Below are 17,273 nucleotides of genomic sequence, written 5' to 3' on the forward strand. Positions count from 1 at the left end.
TGTTTTTAATAGTCGAAAGTGATTTGAGGGCAACTAACACCCCTCTCACGCCCACCATTTCCCAAAACCACCCAACCCAGAGCCCTCAGGACAAAGATGGTCAGTTATGCCCTGGGGGCATATAATGTTCTTATAGAAAGCGATGTTGAAGAAACTTCAAAAAGGGCTCATTTGATAGGAAATGGAGAGGGCTAGTGCCCTTTTTAATACTCGAACGTGATTGGAGGGTAACTAGCCCCCCTCTCATGCCCACCATTTCCCCAAACACATCCAATATAAATTTTGAGATATCAATTTTGTTCAACGTAGTTGAAAGTTCTGGAAATTATGTATTTGATGATGACAAACCCCCAGAACTCCCAGGGCAAAGGTTTTAAGTTATGCCCTGGGGGCATATAAGGTTTTTTCATAGATAGCGTTTGCGTAGAAACTTCAAAAGAGGCCCATTCAATTGAAAATTGAGAGGGCTAGTGCCCTTTTTAGTAGTAGAAAGAGATTGGAGGGTAACTAACCCCCTCTCACGCCCAACATTTCCCCAAGCACATCCAATCAAAATTTTCGGATAGCCATATTTTTTTCAAAGTAGTTGAAAGTTCCGGAAATTCGGTCTTTGAGGAAGACACCCCCCCCCCCTGAACTTCGGAGCTAATGTTGTAAGTTATGCCCTGGGGGTATATAAGGTTTTTGTTGAAAGCTTTGTCGTAGAAATTTGAAAAAGGCCTCATTCTTTCGGAAATTCAAAGGGCTAGATCCCTTCTTAATAGTCAAAAGTGATTGGAGGGCAACTAACTCCCCTCTCACGCCCACCCTTTCCCCAAACATCCCCCCATGGCTCTCAGGACAAGGGTAGTCAGTTATGCCCTGGGGGCATATAAGGTTTTTATAGAAAGCGATATTGAAGAAACTTTGAAAAAGGGTTCATTCGATTGGAAATTGAAAGGGCTAGTGCCCTTTTAAATATTCAAAAGGGATTGAAGGGCAACCAACCCTCCTTTCACGTCCACAATTTCCCCAAACACATCCAATCAAAATTTTGATATATTTATTTTGTTGAACGTAGTCGAAAGTTCTGAAAATTATATATCTGATGATTACAAACACCTCAGAGCCCCCAGGGCAAACGTTAGAAGCTATGCCCTGGGGGCATATAAGGTATTTATAGATAGTATTGTCGTAGAAACCTAAAAACAGGCTCATTCAATCGGAAATTGAGAGGGTAGTGCCCTTTTTAGTAGTCGAAAGGCATTGGAGGGTAACTAACCCCCCTCTCACGCCCACCATCTTCCCAAGCACATCCAATCAAAACTTTCAGATAGCCATTTAGTTCAACGCAGTTCAAAGTTCTGAAAATTTGTTTTTTGAGGAAGACACTCCCCCCAGGGCCCTCAGGGCTAAAGTTGTAAGTTATGCCTCTGGTGCAAATAACGTTTTAATTGAAAGCTTTGTCGTAAAATTTTGAAAAGGGCTCATTAAATTGGAAGTTTAAAGGGCTAGTGCCCTTTTTAATAGTTGAAAGTGATTGGAGGGCAACTAACCCCCCTCTCATCCCCACATTTTTCCCAAACACATCCAACCAAAATTTTGGAATAGCCATTTTGTTCAACGTCGTTGAAAGTTCTGGAAGTTAGTTTTTGAGGATGAACCCCCCCCCCCCCCCAACAGCCCTCAGGTCACGGGTTGTAAATTATGCCTGTGCAGCATATATGGTTTTTTATAAAAAGTGTTGTCATAGAAACTTCAAAAAGGGCTAATTCGATTGGAAACTGAAATGGCTAGTACCCTTTTTAATAGTCAAAAGTAATTGGAAGGCAACTAAAACCCCTTCCAAGCCAACCATTTCCCCAAACACATCCAATAAAAATTTTGAGATAGCCATTTTGTTCAAAGCAGTTCAAAGTTTTGTAAATTATGTCTTTGAGCGGGACACTCCCTCCACAGTCTTCAGGGCGAGGGTTATAAGTTGTGCCCTGGGGGGCATAAATGGTTTTTATTGAAAGCTTTGTCACATAAACTTGAAACAGGGCTCATTCTATTGGAAATATAAAGGGCTAGTGCCCTTTTTAATAGTCAAAAGTGATTGGAGGGCAACTAACTACCCTCCCACGCCCACCATTTCTCCAAGAACCCCACCCCAGAGCCCTCAGGGCAAGAGTTGTCTATTATGCCCTGGGTTATATAAGGTTCTTATAGAAAAAGATGTTGAAGAAACTTCAAAAAGGGGCTCATTCGATTGGAATTATTGGAAATATTCGATTGAAATTATGTCTTTGAGCGGGACACTCCCTCCACAGTCTTCAGGGCAAGGGTTATAAGTTGTGCCCTGGGGGGCATAAAAGGTTTTTATTGAAAGCTTTGTCACAGAAACTTAAAAAAGGGCTCATTCTATTGGAAATTCAAAAGGCTAGTGCCCTTTTTAATAGTCAAAAGTGATTGAAGGGCAATTAACCACCCTCCCATACCCACCATTTTCCCAGAAACACCGCCCCAGAGCTTTCAGGGCAAGGGTTTTCAGTTATGCCCTGGGGCATATAAGGTTCTTATAGAAAGCGATAATGAAGAAGCTTCAAAAAGGGCTCATTCAATTTGAAATTGAAAGGGCTTTTAATAGTTAAAAGTGTATAAAGGGCAACTTAACCCCCCCTCACGTCCAGCATTTCCCCAAGCACATCCAATCAAAATTTTGAGATATCAATTTTGTTCAACGTAGTTGAAAGTTCTGGAAATTAGGTGTTTGAGGATGATAGCCCTCTCAGATCCCTCAAGGCAAGGGTTGTAAATTATACCATATGGGCATATAAAGTTCTTATTCTTCAAAAAGGGCTCATTTGATTGGAAATTGAAAGGGCTAGTGCCCTTTTTAATAGTCGAAAGTGAATGGACAGCAACTAACCCCCTCTCACGCCCACCATGTCCCCAAGCACATTCAATCAAATTTTAGAGATAGCCATTTTGTTCAATGTAGTTGAAAGTTCTGGAAATTATGTATTTGAGGATGAAAACCCCCCAAAGTCCCCAGGGCAAGGTTGTAAGTTATGCCCTGGGGGCATATAAGGTTTTTATAGATCGTGTTGTCGTAGAAACTTCAAAAGGGGCTCATTCAATTAAAAATCGAGAGGGCCCGTGCCCTTTTTAGTAGTCGAAAGTGATTGGAGGGTAACTAACCCCCCTCTCACGCCCAACATTTCCCCAAACACAAGCAATCAAAATTCTCATATAGCCATTTTGTTCAACGTAGTTGAAAGTTCGGGAAATTTGATCTTTGAGGGAGAAACTCCCCCCAGAGCCCTCAGGGCTAAGGTTGTAAGTTATGCCCTGGTGGCATATAAGGTTTTTATTGAAAGCTTTGTTGTAGAAAACTTGAAAAGGGAGCATTCGATTGGAAGTTCAAAGGGCTAGTGCTCTTTTTAACAGTGGAAAGTGATTGGACGGTAACTAACCCCGCTCTCACGCCCACCTTTTCCCCAAACACATCCAACCAAAATTTTGAGGCAGCCATTTTTGTTTCAACATAGTTGAAAGTTCCGAAAATTATGTCTTTGAGGATGACTACTAAAACGGGCTATTGCCCTTTTTAATAGTCAAAAGTATTCGGAGGGGGAATCCCCCACGCCCATCATTTCCCCAAACATTTCCAATCAACATTTTGAAATGGCCATTTTGTTCAACGTAGTTGAAAGGTCTGGAAATTATGTCTTTGAGGATGACAATCCTCCCTCCGCCATAGCCCTCAGGACAAGGATCGTAAGTTATGCCCTCGGAACATGTAAGGCTTTTATAGAAATTTTTGTCGTAGAAGCTTCAAAAAGGGCTCATTTGATCGAAAATTGAGAAGACTAGTGCCTTTTTTATTAGTAGAAAGTAATCAAAGGGCAAGTGCCCTCCATGCCCATAATTTTCCCCAAGACTTCCAATCAAAACTTTGAGATAACCATTTTGTTCAGCGTATCAGAACGGTCTGGAAATTATGTCTTTGAGGATAGCAAATCCCCAGCCCTCAAGGTAAAGGTTGTAAGTTATGCCTTGGGGAAACATAAGGTTTTTATAGAAACCATGGTCTTATAAACTTCGTCGGGGGCTCATTGGATTGGTAATCAGACACTCTAGTGTTCTTCTTAAGAGTTAAAGTCATCGGAAGGCAGCTCCCCCCCCACACCCACACATACGTCATTAATTTCGGAGACCACACTGCCTTTCCATGACGATAAATAAAAGTTCAAATAGGGATAAAATCCTTTTAATAGACAGTGATTGATAGGAATGCCCAAAAATACTAGATATTTCTGTCACATATACAGTGACCGTCATCAGTAGTAAAACTAAAATAAAACAATTTAAAACAAAAGTTATTATACTAAATCAAATAACACTACATATTGTTTGAATCTCTAATTTTTTTCAAACCAAAGGCGGAAGCTATTCTCTTTGACCTTCTTGGATTCGGTTCATTAGCGTTCAATGATATAACATTTGGGCAAAGGTCAACTAAATTGGGTGAATTGAACTTTACTCTGTCAGATTTTGATAAATTATCATAGATAGAGTCCAGCCGAAATTCACCTGTATACCGATTCAGAGCAATATTCTTGAATAAGATTTTCTTTATTTCCAGAATTTCACGAAAATTTTGCGTTAAACCCCGATCCCTAGAAACCAAAGAGACATTCTCGAACAAAATAAAATGGTCTGGAATTTTCCAGACCATTTTATTTTGTTCGAGAATGTCTTTGATTTCTAGGGATCGGGGTTTAAAGCAAAATTTTCGTGAAATTCTGGAAATAAGAAAATCTTATTCAAGAATATTGCTTTGAATCGGGATACAAGTGAATATGGGCTGGACTCTATCTATGATAATTTATTAAAATCTGACAGAGTAAAGTTCAATTCACCCAATGTAGTTGACCTTTGTCCAAATGTTTGTCCAAATTCTCTTTGACCTTCTTGGATTCGGTTCATTAGCGTTCAATGATATAATATTTGGACAAAGGTCAACTAAATTGGGTGAATTGAACTTTACTCTGTCAGATTTTGATAGATTATCATAGATAGAGTCCAGCCGAAATTCACCTGTATACCGATTCAGAGCAATATTCTTGAATAAGATTTTCTTTATTTCCAGAATTTCACGAAAATTTTGCTTTAAACCCCGATCCCTAGAAATCAAAGAGACATTCTCGAACAAAATAAAATGGTCTGGAAAATTCCAGACCATTTTATTTTGTTCGAGAATGTCTCTTTGATTTCTAGGGATCGGGGTTTAAAGCAAAATTTTCGTGAAATTCTTGAAATAAAGAAAATCTTATTCAAGAATATTGCTCTGAATCGGGATACATGTGAATATGGGCTGAACTCGATCTATGATAATTTATCAAAATCTGACAGAGTAAAGTTCAATTCACCCAATTTAGTTGACCTTTGTCCAAATGTTATATCATTGAACGCTAATGAATAGAATCCAAGAAGGTCAAAGAGAATAGCTTCCGCCTTTGCTTTAAAAAGAATTAGAGATTTAAACAATATGTAGTGTTATTTGATTTAGTATATAAACTTTTGTTTTATATTGTTTTATTTTAGTTTTACTACTGATGACAGTCAATGTATATGTGACCAAAATATCTAGTATTTTTGTGAATTTCTATCAATCACTGTCTATTAAAAGGATTTTATCTCTATTTGAACTTTTATTTATCGACACATACGTCATATTGGCTTGAAATGCAACTAATAGAAATTTCGAGATAGTTATTCTATCCAAAATGGTTTAAATATCATATAACAAGGCCTTAGGGGTTGAAACAATCTCCAGAGATTAGGGCAAGGGTTGTAAGCTAGGGCCAGGGGGTATTTAAGGTTTTTATGAAATGGATGGTTGTTTAACTTTAGAAGAGCTTTCTCGCTGAAAAAGATTATGTCAATATAAAATGACCAGAAATTAATTAAAAAAAAACTTTTTCAACAAAATAAGTTTTAAAAAAACAGTAAAGAACTGCATTAAACCAAAATGAGCCAAAATAGGATCAACTAATCTACCAAGAATAAGAATTAAAAATAATCTACCACAAATCAGTATCAATAAATAAATGAAACCCAAAACAAACAGAAATTAAAATAAATAAGAGTGAAGCTCAAAACGAGCAGAAATTAATATGAGTAGGGTTCTAAAAGCCAGAATATAATTTGTTCTTTACTGAAAAAAAATTCTTTTAAATGTTTTCACTTTTCTAACTTTAAGGAATCAAAAATCATTTAAGATTTTAAGGAATAAATATCAGCATATGTATATTAAAATGACAATGCATTTTTTTTCAGTAAATTCATTTGAATTTAGTAAATTCATTTCAGCATGGTATTTTCGCGAATAGTCTAAAGTGCGCACATATCGTACTTGCTGAATATTTTTAAGTTTCTCTGTTGCCAAGGTTTAGGATAATGTTTGAAAAGGTGTTGAAAAAAAAATCTTAAGAAGACTAAATCACTAAGGCTAGGAATAAGTGAAGATGAAAAGGTGACGTTGGGTAACGAAAAGATTGATCAGATTGACGCATTGAGTTGTTAGTAGTGGTAGTAGTGTGTAATATATTCCTGTCGATTGTGACAGGAAAAACATTCAGCTTCCAACCTTTGTAATCTCCCACCCTTCGAGTGTCCCACAGATTCCTGAAACAAATTTCTCCATTTTAATAGGAGAAATTCGGGATCTCAAAAGCTCAATGTCGGTGGTGAAACAGTACACTAAAGTTATCAACCTGGCAGCTTTTCCATCAACAGCCACTGTTATAGCTAAAACGAGAGAGACTCCACCGTGCTCTGCCTTCATAGAAGACGCTCCTTCCATGGACCCTTTGTCCAGACATCAGGCATTTAGTGAACCCCAATCCGAAGATGGGATACAAGGAGTCAAGCAGTTAAAAGATAACAAGCAACAAGTCAAATTTAATGACAATTTTAAAGCTAGAGATTTTTGCAAGTAGGCCCCTACCGCTCTCTCTACAAAATTACCGAATGGTAGCCCAAACAATATCAAATGTAAACTTACAGAAGAAAAACAATTTGGCGTTGTACGAGTTCTCTCTACGGATATTATTGCAAGTTTGCTGGCAGTACGCAACCCCGACCCAATAGAGGAAGCCTCGTGCTTTGGCCGAACTGAAACTGTCTTTTCAAATTGACTTTCAAGAATAGGCAGTCATTGAACTTGGCAGTTTCTAGTGGAATTAAATTGGGATATGATTTTTTACCGAGTGGTCAAGTACAAACAAGCCCCACGAAGGTGCTTTAGGTACCAAAGCTTTGACCACCTTATTGAAAGCCATAAAAGCGATACCAGATGTGCTATATGTTCTGGACATCATACCAGTAACAAGGACTCGCCATGTAATGTAGAACCTAAATGTATCTCATGCAATGAACCACATGTCTGTCTTAGCCTAAAATTTCAGAAACTAGAAGAAATTTTGAGAAATAAAAGTTATGCATTAATAGTTCTATAAAAGCTCTAAGCCTAAATATTAATGGGTGTTACAATAAAGAAAAAGCTCTGGATGATCTCCTTCAGCTGTACGATGTGCTATTCATTCAGGAACATATACTCTCTGGATTGAAAGCAAATTTCTTAAATAGATCCAAATCGCACGATATTTTCATACAGCTGGCTAAGTTATCGGCAAGGCGTCCGTCTGGAGGCCTTGCAACGTATACAAGGAAAGAATTATCATCAAAGTTGACAATTAAAACAGTAAATTTTTGTCTGTTTTTGTTGTGGGTACTGAGTTAATACATGTATATATGCCTACTAATTATAATAATTCTATCCCGCTGACAAAGTTTTCTAAAGCATCTGATGCACTTTGGTGACATCTGGAATCTCTTGAGCATAGTGGAGGAAAATGGGTTATGGCTGGTGACTTCAACTACGATCCAGAAAAAGACAATATCCACTCTGACATTTTTATGAATTGCCTACCCGCTTCCTTTCAAATTTGGCCAAAGTCTTTTGATTTTACATATACCCATTCTAGTGGACATACATCCAACGCTGAGCACATTCTGTCATGTAGATCCATTCCTTATCTCCCCGTCACAGTATACACAGATGATCCAATTAGTGATCATCGTGGACTATCTTTTCATCTACAGCCATCACAGAACATGAATATTCAAAAGACAAGGATGTGAGTGCAGAAAAAGAATTGGAATAAATCCGATGCTGATTTGTATATGGACACTGTCTCCTCTATTCTTTCTTGCATGAAAGTTCCATTCCACTTACTGTGCTCCAGTCTTCCTGAAGGATCTGCCGTGATTGATCTTAACACTTATTACTATCAGATTGTTCATGCCATGAAAGTGGTTGAATCAAACAGAAGTCCCTACTAGGAGTGTAAAGATTGACACACAAAAACCGAGATGGTTCGAGTCTGTTGAGTTTCAGACAGCAAAGCAACGCGGAAAAATGTAGCTGAGCATTTGGACTGCATGTGGAAGACCCGTATACTGGAATTTTTTGAGTTGAAACGGATCTTGAAGGCTGAGCTGAAAAAATACCGTTTTATCGGACAATATTTCACTGGAAATAAGATATCGTGGCAAAATATAGTCCGAACTGATGGCAGTTCACCAAGTTCTACTCTGACTATGGATGATTGAAATTCTTATTACAAGTCAGTTTACGGAATCTAAAATTTTGCCACAAGCAAATATTATGATGAGGAGGCTACTAGCTGGCTTGGACGTTTTTCAGGACAGGATTACGTTGTCGCCATATCGCTAAAACAGGTTAAAACCACCGTAAGAAATGCTCTGTCTAAAGGTAATAACGGGATAGACACTGACAGCCTTTCAACAATGCACTTTAAAAACTTACCTGATAGCTTCTATTCTCATCTGCAACTTCTATTCCAGATTGCGTCACTAGGGGTATTGTTCCCGACAGTTTCCCAAAAGGAAACTATCGAAACCGAAGAAAGCGAAATCTTACAAATCTTACAGCCTATCAGTGCATCGTGGATTTTGAGTAAAATATTGGAACATGCTCGTTTTCCCGAGCTAGACACTGGACTTATTGGAGATAACCAGCTTTGATTCCAAAAAGGCATTGGTTGCCCAAAGGCACATAGATTACTAGCAAAGGTGTCAATGGATTCGGAGAGTAAAAAGTCACCTCTTTATGTGTGCACCGTTGATTTATCGAAAGCATTTGATAGGTCTAATCACATACAATTTCTTGATACTCTATTGCACAGCGGCGTAAGTGTGAGTATCGTCAAAACTAGAAAATTCCTGTACGCAAATTCAACAGTATCTGCCAAATAACGAGACACAGTTTCAAACCAATTAAAGTCAAAAGAGGCGTGAGTCAGGACAGTGCTCTTAGTCCTGTCATTTTCAAGCATGCGATTTCCCAGATTCTGAACCACATCTCTTCATCTCTTCTACTTCACGTTACCGACATATCTTATATAGCTTATGCCGATGATGTTCTTCTTCTCACCAGATCGAAGATTGACTTGCAAGATAACTTAAATAGACTGCAAAACGAATTTCAGTCAATCGGACTTTTAATGAACATTGAAAAGTGCAACTTTCTAGCTTTCAACACGGCTAAGAGCAATAGTGTTTCTCTTGTGAATCATTCACACCCTGCTGTGCTATAGTTGAAATACCTCGAGTTAATGATTTCTGAATCGCTCCACAAAACCATGAAATTCATTGTGAAACACACGACCTTCGCCATTAAACGTGCTTACGGGATTGTTGTTCCCAATCAGGGGCGATCCTCCTGGAAATCCCTTGCTTCTATTTATTGTTCAGTGTGCCAACTAGACCCTGGTGCCGCGCCGGCACATTGACTGAACGCCACCAATAAGAAGCCCGGTTGACCACCACCGAAGTGTCGCAACGCCGCCTGCGTTTTGCAAGCACGCAGTCGCCAGCAGAGGTGGCAGCGTTCGGCTGATTTTGAATTAATTTTGCAGCAATTCCTTATTGCGTCAACCACAAAGTCGGAGCTTTTCTTTTCTCGTGTATTTCTATTTTCCCGGTTGGAGATCAAGCAGGGCTTGCACTATCCCCGAATTTTCGGGGATTTCCCCGAAAATCTATGTGTCACCCCTAAATAAAAATTAGGTTCCCCGAATCCACGAAAATGACCCAGTTACGGTGCCACCCCTAATGATTTATCACTAGTGACTATTCCTGCCAAATATTACTTTGTATACAATAATTCTTCACTACTCTCTTGTTCGTTAATTTTCGTCTCTTGTGTTACTTTGCATATAAACCAGATAGATACAATTGCAATATAAACGGTTCTTCATATGTTGACAAAAGTATCGTCTCTATGAAAAATTACAATAGTGACTAGATATAAGAGATTACTTTAAACTGAGTCCTTAAACGAGTCCGTATGAAGTTCCAGCGCCCCGCCAGCTGCAGAGGGAAACCATTCCTAATAAAAGCTAATGTATCAAATATAAAAAATAATGTGTTAATTTTCATTCAAATTCTCTGAATAAAAGAAAAAAAATTGCAAAAGAATTTCCTAATTTGTTGGATTCTAAAACAAAACAAGCCAATTCTGCCAACTGAATTGAATTATGTAAGGTTCACTTTTTTCACAATGAATACGGTTTTTGTTTAGTATTTAATCCAAGTCATTCCTCTCTAGTTACGAAATGTCTGTCAACAAAAAGATTATCCTTTTGATAATCATATGGGGTGGACTCCTGGTCACTTCAGTGCTATTATGTTTTTCAAGTAAATCCGAACGTGTAAGTCTTAGGTCCAATTAAGTCAACAATACTACACAGGGTAATATCGACATAGTTCCCAATGTTATACATTTAATGTTAAGGTTTAACAAAACCACTTTTACTTTTGTTGACTATGTATATATTCGTAGTGCTTACTTAAATCATAATCGCGAATTTATTTATTTTCATGCAAATCAAATCAACTTCAATGGCGAATATTAGGAAAAGCTGCTAAAAGATGAGAAATTTGAAAGGAAAGTCGCTATTAAATATTTAGCAATACCTAGTGAAATTTATGGCCAGAGTTTGAGTGTACCATGGAGACTTTACCATGGCTCTGACGTTGCTCGAAATCAAATACTTCAGAAATACGGAGGTATATATTTGGACAGTGATATGTTTGTAGTGAAGTCTTTAAGAAAATATATAAAATACGAAATGACTCTGGGATGAGATGAAGGGCAATTCATAGGAACTCAAGTGCAGATTGCCCATACAAAAGCTCGATTTTTAAAACTTTACTTGGAGACATACAAGAAGTATAAACCTGACCTGTGGTATTATAATGCTGGTGAACGCCCTACTGTCAAAGTACTATACAAAAACCCTGGGCTAGTGAACAGAGTGAAGCTAAAATTTGGTGTTCACAATTTGGCTCATCAACTATATAATATTTACTGGAATGACTGGAAAGAACAAGACTTTATCCATTTATCTATTAATCATAGAAACTATATGGATAAATTTTATAAAGATATTCCAGTTTTTAATGAAGTAAATATACCTACAATAAGACATTCGCTGAAATGGCTAGAAGTGTATTTTGATTCTTGAAAACAAGGAGTATAAATAATAAAATCATTTTCATTAATCTTTATAAATAAATGTAATCCTCTAAGCTTTTTTTCATGGGAAAGATTCAACTGCATGCGGGGCCCTTTCAAACACGGTGGCCGATTAGACCCAATCCCTCCAATCACTCTTTATCCAGCCCTGGTAGGAACAGTAGTAGTAGTGATAGTTCATTATTATTAGTAGTAGTAACAGTAGTAGCAGCAGCATTAATAGCAGTAGCAGCAAGTTCATTTTGCTATTTGGTTAACTGAAGATCCAACACATGATGCCCCTGAAGTTTCCTCTTGATACGATAAGCCGTTCCAAAAATATTTCTGATACGCCTGTATCAGAAATTTGTATGCACATAGTATGTTTTGGTTTAATTTAAGTTTCCCATCAAATTCAGCCTTAATAGTACTCGCTACAGACGTAGTAGTTTTAGTGATAGTAGTGGTAGTTTTATTAATAGTAGTTGTGGGAGTAATGGTAGATATAGTAGTAGTAGCGATAAAATATTGCCTTTTGGAGCAATTGATCATCTCCCTTATCATTTCCTGAAAGTTCCAAATTAATATACTCAGTCATTCCTTTGCTATGCTCTTTTGACAACCCATATAGACCACATAACATGGTTTGGTTTATTTTAATACTCCCCTCGACGCTCCATGAAAGACTAACCTTAATGTCCTTCGTATTTTGGGGAAGCAGAAGTCGAACTTGCATATCCTTTCTCAATAACATATACTATATGTAAACAATGAAAAAAATTGCCTAACATACAGTGCTTGCCCTGAAGCCTCGGGAAGGGGGGTTGACATTCCCAAACGCATAAGTACTGAACCTTTCAGCAGTGCTGAAAAAAAGGATGTAAGAAATGATGAGCAAGGTCTGGTTGCTCTCAAATCACTTTTGACTCTAAAACATGGCACTATAACTTTCAATTTCAAATCAAATAAGCCCCATCTAATGTTTCTACGACCACCCATTCCATGAAGACCTTATATGTCCCCCGGGCAGAGCTTTCCCCAGGCTCTGGGGGGTTGTTTCAACCCTAGACGGATTTTCATGTGATCTTTAGACTATTTTGAACCAAATGGCTCATTCACAATTTCAATAAAATGCGCTTCGTGAAAAGAGGAGTAGTTGGGGGAGGGGCTAGTAGCCCTCCTTCGCTTCCAATTTTAAGCCAAATGAGCAGCCTCTAAGGCTTTTACAACCATCCCTTCCTTCCCTTCCAACCTTTGCCCCCAGGCTTTGGTGGCGTGTATTAACCCCATAAGCTTGATCTTTGGACTATTTTGAAAAAAAAGTTGTCTAAAAATTTATATTTAGCGCATTTCGGAATAACGCGACATCACGTTTTCCCGAAATAAGAATACTATTTAAAAATCCTTTTTTGATCCTCATATGGTAGACGATGATAATAACCTTTGCTAATACAGTATTGTACTCCTAGAACAACATAAGCTACTACAACGTTATAGAAAAATGCAGTTTTCATAAAAAATTCTTAAAAAGTTTCATATTAAAAAAGAAAAAATTTTAATTGCAAAAAGCACTAGATGTGGCAATTTCCTTTAAAATCAGCCTTTAAACAGCTGTCTACGATGTTCCAGCGCCCAGCTATCTGAGGAAAAACAGATTCCCTATTTGCAAAATAGCGTGGCTTCAGCCACTTTTCTTGATTTTTAAACCAATATATTTTCCTTGTTATTCAATCCAAGGGTCAGTTAGTTTTCTATATAGGGGTATTGGACAAGGCGGTTATAAAAATTTATTTCTGTTTTTGATGTGACTATAGTTTTAGGAGTTATGGGCTATTTTGTTTTATTCTGTGGGACATGATCTACCGCTACCGATAGCTACCGCTGTAACCTGGATACTTTGAAATTCCACTGGAAAAATCATACGGCTTTTTCTTAATCAAGGCTACAACCTATGATTATGACATCGTTGATCAATCTTGTACATGCAAAATGTTGTTTTTCGTAAGAAATTAATCATGTTTAAAAATTTATTTTTTTCATTTACAAAAGGTTTTTAACCACAACAATTTCCTTTAAAATTAGCCATTAAACAGCTCTGTATGATGTTCCAATGCCAAGCTATCTGAGGAGAAAAAAAATTGCCCTATATACAGAATATCGGGGTTTCACCCACTTTTCTTCATTTTCAAGCCAACATATTTTCCTTGTTCTTCAAGCCAAGAGACGGTAAGTTCCCTATCTAAAAGTTTCGGACAAGGCGGCTCTAATAGGTTACTTCTTGTTTCGATTTGACTCTGTTTTTAGAAGTTATGGGTTATTGTACTTTTTCCTAAGGGACATAATCGTATCTTACTAGGTTGCTAGCTACCGCTGCAACCCGGATCAGAGAATATGTAATTATTAAAGAAGTTAAAATTAATGCTCTGACACCATAAATATTTTTGTAGTTTACATAACGACTTTAGCGATCCTGAACTGAGAACTGAAATAAAATAAAAATTATTTTGTCGAAAGATAAACATGCATAAATATTGCATTCATTTATTACGTCTTATACGGCCTAATAAGTGAAACTAATTAAATTTTCTTAGGCATTTTTCTAGTTTTCATTCAAAATTAAAATTATTGCTCAGAAACCATCAACATTTTTGCAGTTTACATGATAATATTAGCGATCCTGAACTGAAAACTAAAATTTAAAAAAATCTTATCGAAAGATAAACCTGTATAAATATTGCATTCCCCTTTTATTTCATAATTGGTTATCAGATGTCGGGTAGCTAGAGCCTAACAAAGTTGGCTCGAGTTTGATTCGTGGTATGGGAAATATAAGGATTCCCTTGATTACTTCAGTTACTAGGGGCTACAGTTCATGCCTTAATATAATTACACCCCATAAAATGGCGTAACGAGTCGTTTTAAGCGAAAGAAAAACCAAACTAATTTTAGAATTTTAAGGCATTTTTTTGGTTTGAATTAAAAAATTATACTAAATTGCTCATACATCATAAGTATTTTTGCAGTTTGCAGTTAAATAAAATTATTCTGTTTAAAATTTTCAGAAATTATTCTAGTTTCAGTGAACAAATAATTTTTTTGTTAAAATCCTTCAAAAATTACTGCATTTCACATAATAATGGATAATTATATAAGAAAAAATGTATTGACAAACATCATCTATGATAAACTATATCTGTCAAATATGTATGTCTTATATTATGATGTCGAAATATAGGGGCGTATAAATACTGCATTCACTTATTACTTCATATATGGTTACTACCTACGATTATGACGTCATTCACCAAGAAAAATTGAATTTATTTAAAATAAAAAAAATTAATCATGAATGGCCCTAGATCTATTAATTTTCTTTAAAATGAGCCATTGAACAACTCTCTACGATGTTCCAGTGCCAAGCTATCTGTGGAAAAAAAAATATAGAGAAAAAAAAAGATGCCTTTTAGGCAGAATGCTGTAGTAGCTGCCCCTTTTCTTGATGTTCAAGCCAATATATTTCCCTTGCTGTTTAAGCCAATTGACAGAAAGTTTCCTATATAGAGGTTTTAGACAAGATGGTTCTAATGGTGTACTTTTTATTTCGATCTGAATCTATTTTTAGGAGCTATGGGTTTTTATATTTCTTAACATTGGACGTGATCGTCTCTTACTAGGTTGCTAGCTATCGCTGCAACCCTGACTAAATAAAAAAACGCAGTTTTTCTAACTGAAAATAAGGAGCGTCATTAAAATTTAAAACGAACAACAAATATTCCGTATATGAAAAGGGATGTCCCCCTCTCAACGCCTCGCTCCTTAGGCTAAAGTTTTTTATTGTTTTAAAAAGTAGAGTGTTCAAAAAGAGTCAAACTTTAGCGTAACGAGTGACGCGTTGAGGGGGGGAGCTCCTTTCATATAAGGAATAATTGCTGTTCGTTTTAAGCTTTAATGTCACTCGTTACTTTTAGTTAAAAAAATTAGTTTTTTATTCAATTTCTGAACGTTTTCAACAAAGTCAGGTTCGATTTAGGCTCACCGTGCATGACAAATTAAAACAGAATTTGCATATTAATTTTGGCAGATTTATTCCGGATATGAGGGGTCACCCCTCCTCAATACCTTGCTCTTTATGCTAAAGCTGTTAGCACTTTTAAAGCAAGCTTCCTATTAAACAGCCCCTGTGTTTCAATTTTAGTAAACAGTCAAAGTGTAGTGTAAAGAATAAGGTATTTAGGAGAGGGCAACCCTTCATTTATGGCATAATATCTGTTCGTTTTTCAAATAATGCCGGTAAATCTGGCTCACCCTCTATACAATATACCCCTCCCCTCACGGAAAACTCCTCCGTGGATGTTTCATCCAGCGTAAAGTGCACTTCCCTTCAAATCCCCTCCAGACAGTTCCTTCCTCGCTGAGAATCCCCCCTCTCTGTAAAATTGCTTATGGACGATTCACCCTGAAAAATTCTCCTTGGCATTTTTTCATTGGAATAAGACTTTAATCTCTAATTGGTTTCTCAATCTCTCCAGATATGTCCTCTTCCATGGAAATTATTTCCTAGAAAACAAAATGCATGGAAAAAAGCTCCCGAATAATTCCCCCGGAACATCTCCATGTAAAAAAAACTGGCAAAGAGATTGTTAGAAACTTAAAAAGAATTTCGTATAGTAATTCTATCAAAAGCCCCCTGTGTAACATTTCCCCTAGAATATTCACTCATCAGAAATATCCCTCCCAAAGGAAGATTCTCCCCTTAGAAATCCGTCCCAAGCCCCCCCCCCCCCAAAAAAAATGGCTCTATACTTTCCTATTACAAATACTATATGTAACCAATGGGCAAAGTTCACAACTTGCAGCCCTTCTTCAGGGACACTGGCGGGTCATTTTACACCTAAAGATATAGTTATTAGATTTTTTCAACTATGCTGAACAAAATATCTATCTTAAAATTTTGTTCCAGTGACTTTGGGATAAAATAAGCGTGGGAGGGGGCCTATTTACCCTCCAAGTTTTTTTTATCACTTTAAAAAGGCACTAGAAATTTTACTTTCCGCTCGAATGAGTCCTTTTGCGATATTTTAGGACCACTGGGTCGATTCGATCACCCCTGGGAAGAAAGGAGAAACAAACAAATAAACACGCATCTGTGATCTTTCTTCTGGCATAAAAAAGAATACAAAATTCCACATTTTTGCATATAGGAGCTTTAAATAATTATTATATAATAAAAAATTATATATATTTATATATATATATATATATATATATATATATATATATATATATATATATATATATATATATATATATATATATATATATATATATATATATATATATATATATATATATATATATATATATATATATATATATATATATGTATATATATATATATATACATAATTTTTTTGATTTGATAATTTTTTTAGCCAATTAATCATATATTTAGCATGATATTAACTATTTATGAAGTTATTTTTTGGTTCGGAATTTCTAGTTTAAGTTAAATTATTTTTTATTGCTGATTAATTATGCTTTTATTCCATACTCTAGTTTCTTATTCCTTTAGTCTTTATCTTAAATTGATTAGGGTAGAATTATTTATACTCTATACCATTTTAATTAAAGATTAAACAGTAAGGACGTAAAAAGTAAATACCAGAGATCTTGAAGTACCGAGACCATCAAAATAAAAAAA

General features: G+C 36.4%; 1 protein-coding gene and 1 pseudogene across 4 annotated transcripts in view; one reads left to right on the top strand and one right to left on the bottom strand.

Moving 5' to 3' along the window:
• Positions 1-17,273, bottom strand: part of LOC148940424 (uncharacterized) — a 215,424-nt gene that overhangs the window by 186,488 nt on the left and 11,663 nt on the right. The window lies entirely within an intron of this gene.
• On the top strand, positions 9,133-11,575 carry LOC148940425 (uncharacterized; annotated as a pseudogene).

The sequence above is a fragment of the Artemia sp. Qi Xiang Cuo genome, chromosome 19 (genome assembly GCF_049724085.1).
Source record: "Artemia sp. Qi Xiang Cuo chromosome 19, ASM4972408v1, whole genome shotgun sequence".
NCBI classification, from domain to species: Eukaryota; Metazoa; Arthropoda; class Branchiopoda; order Anostraca; family Artemiidae; genus Artemia; species Artemia sp. Qi Xiang Cuo.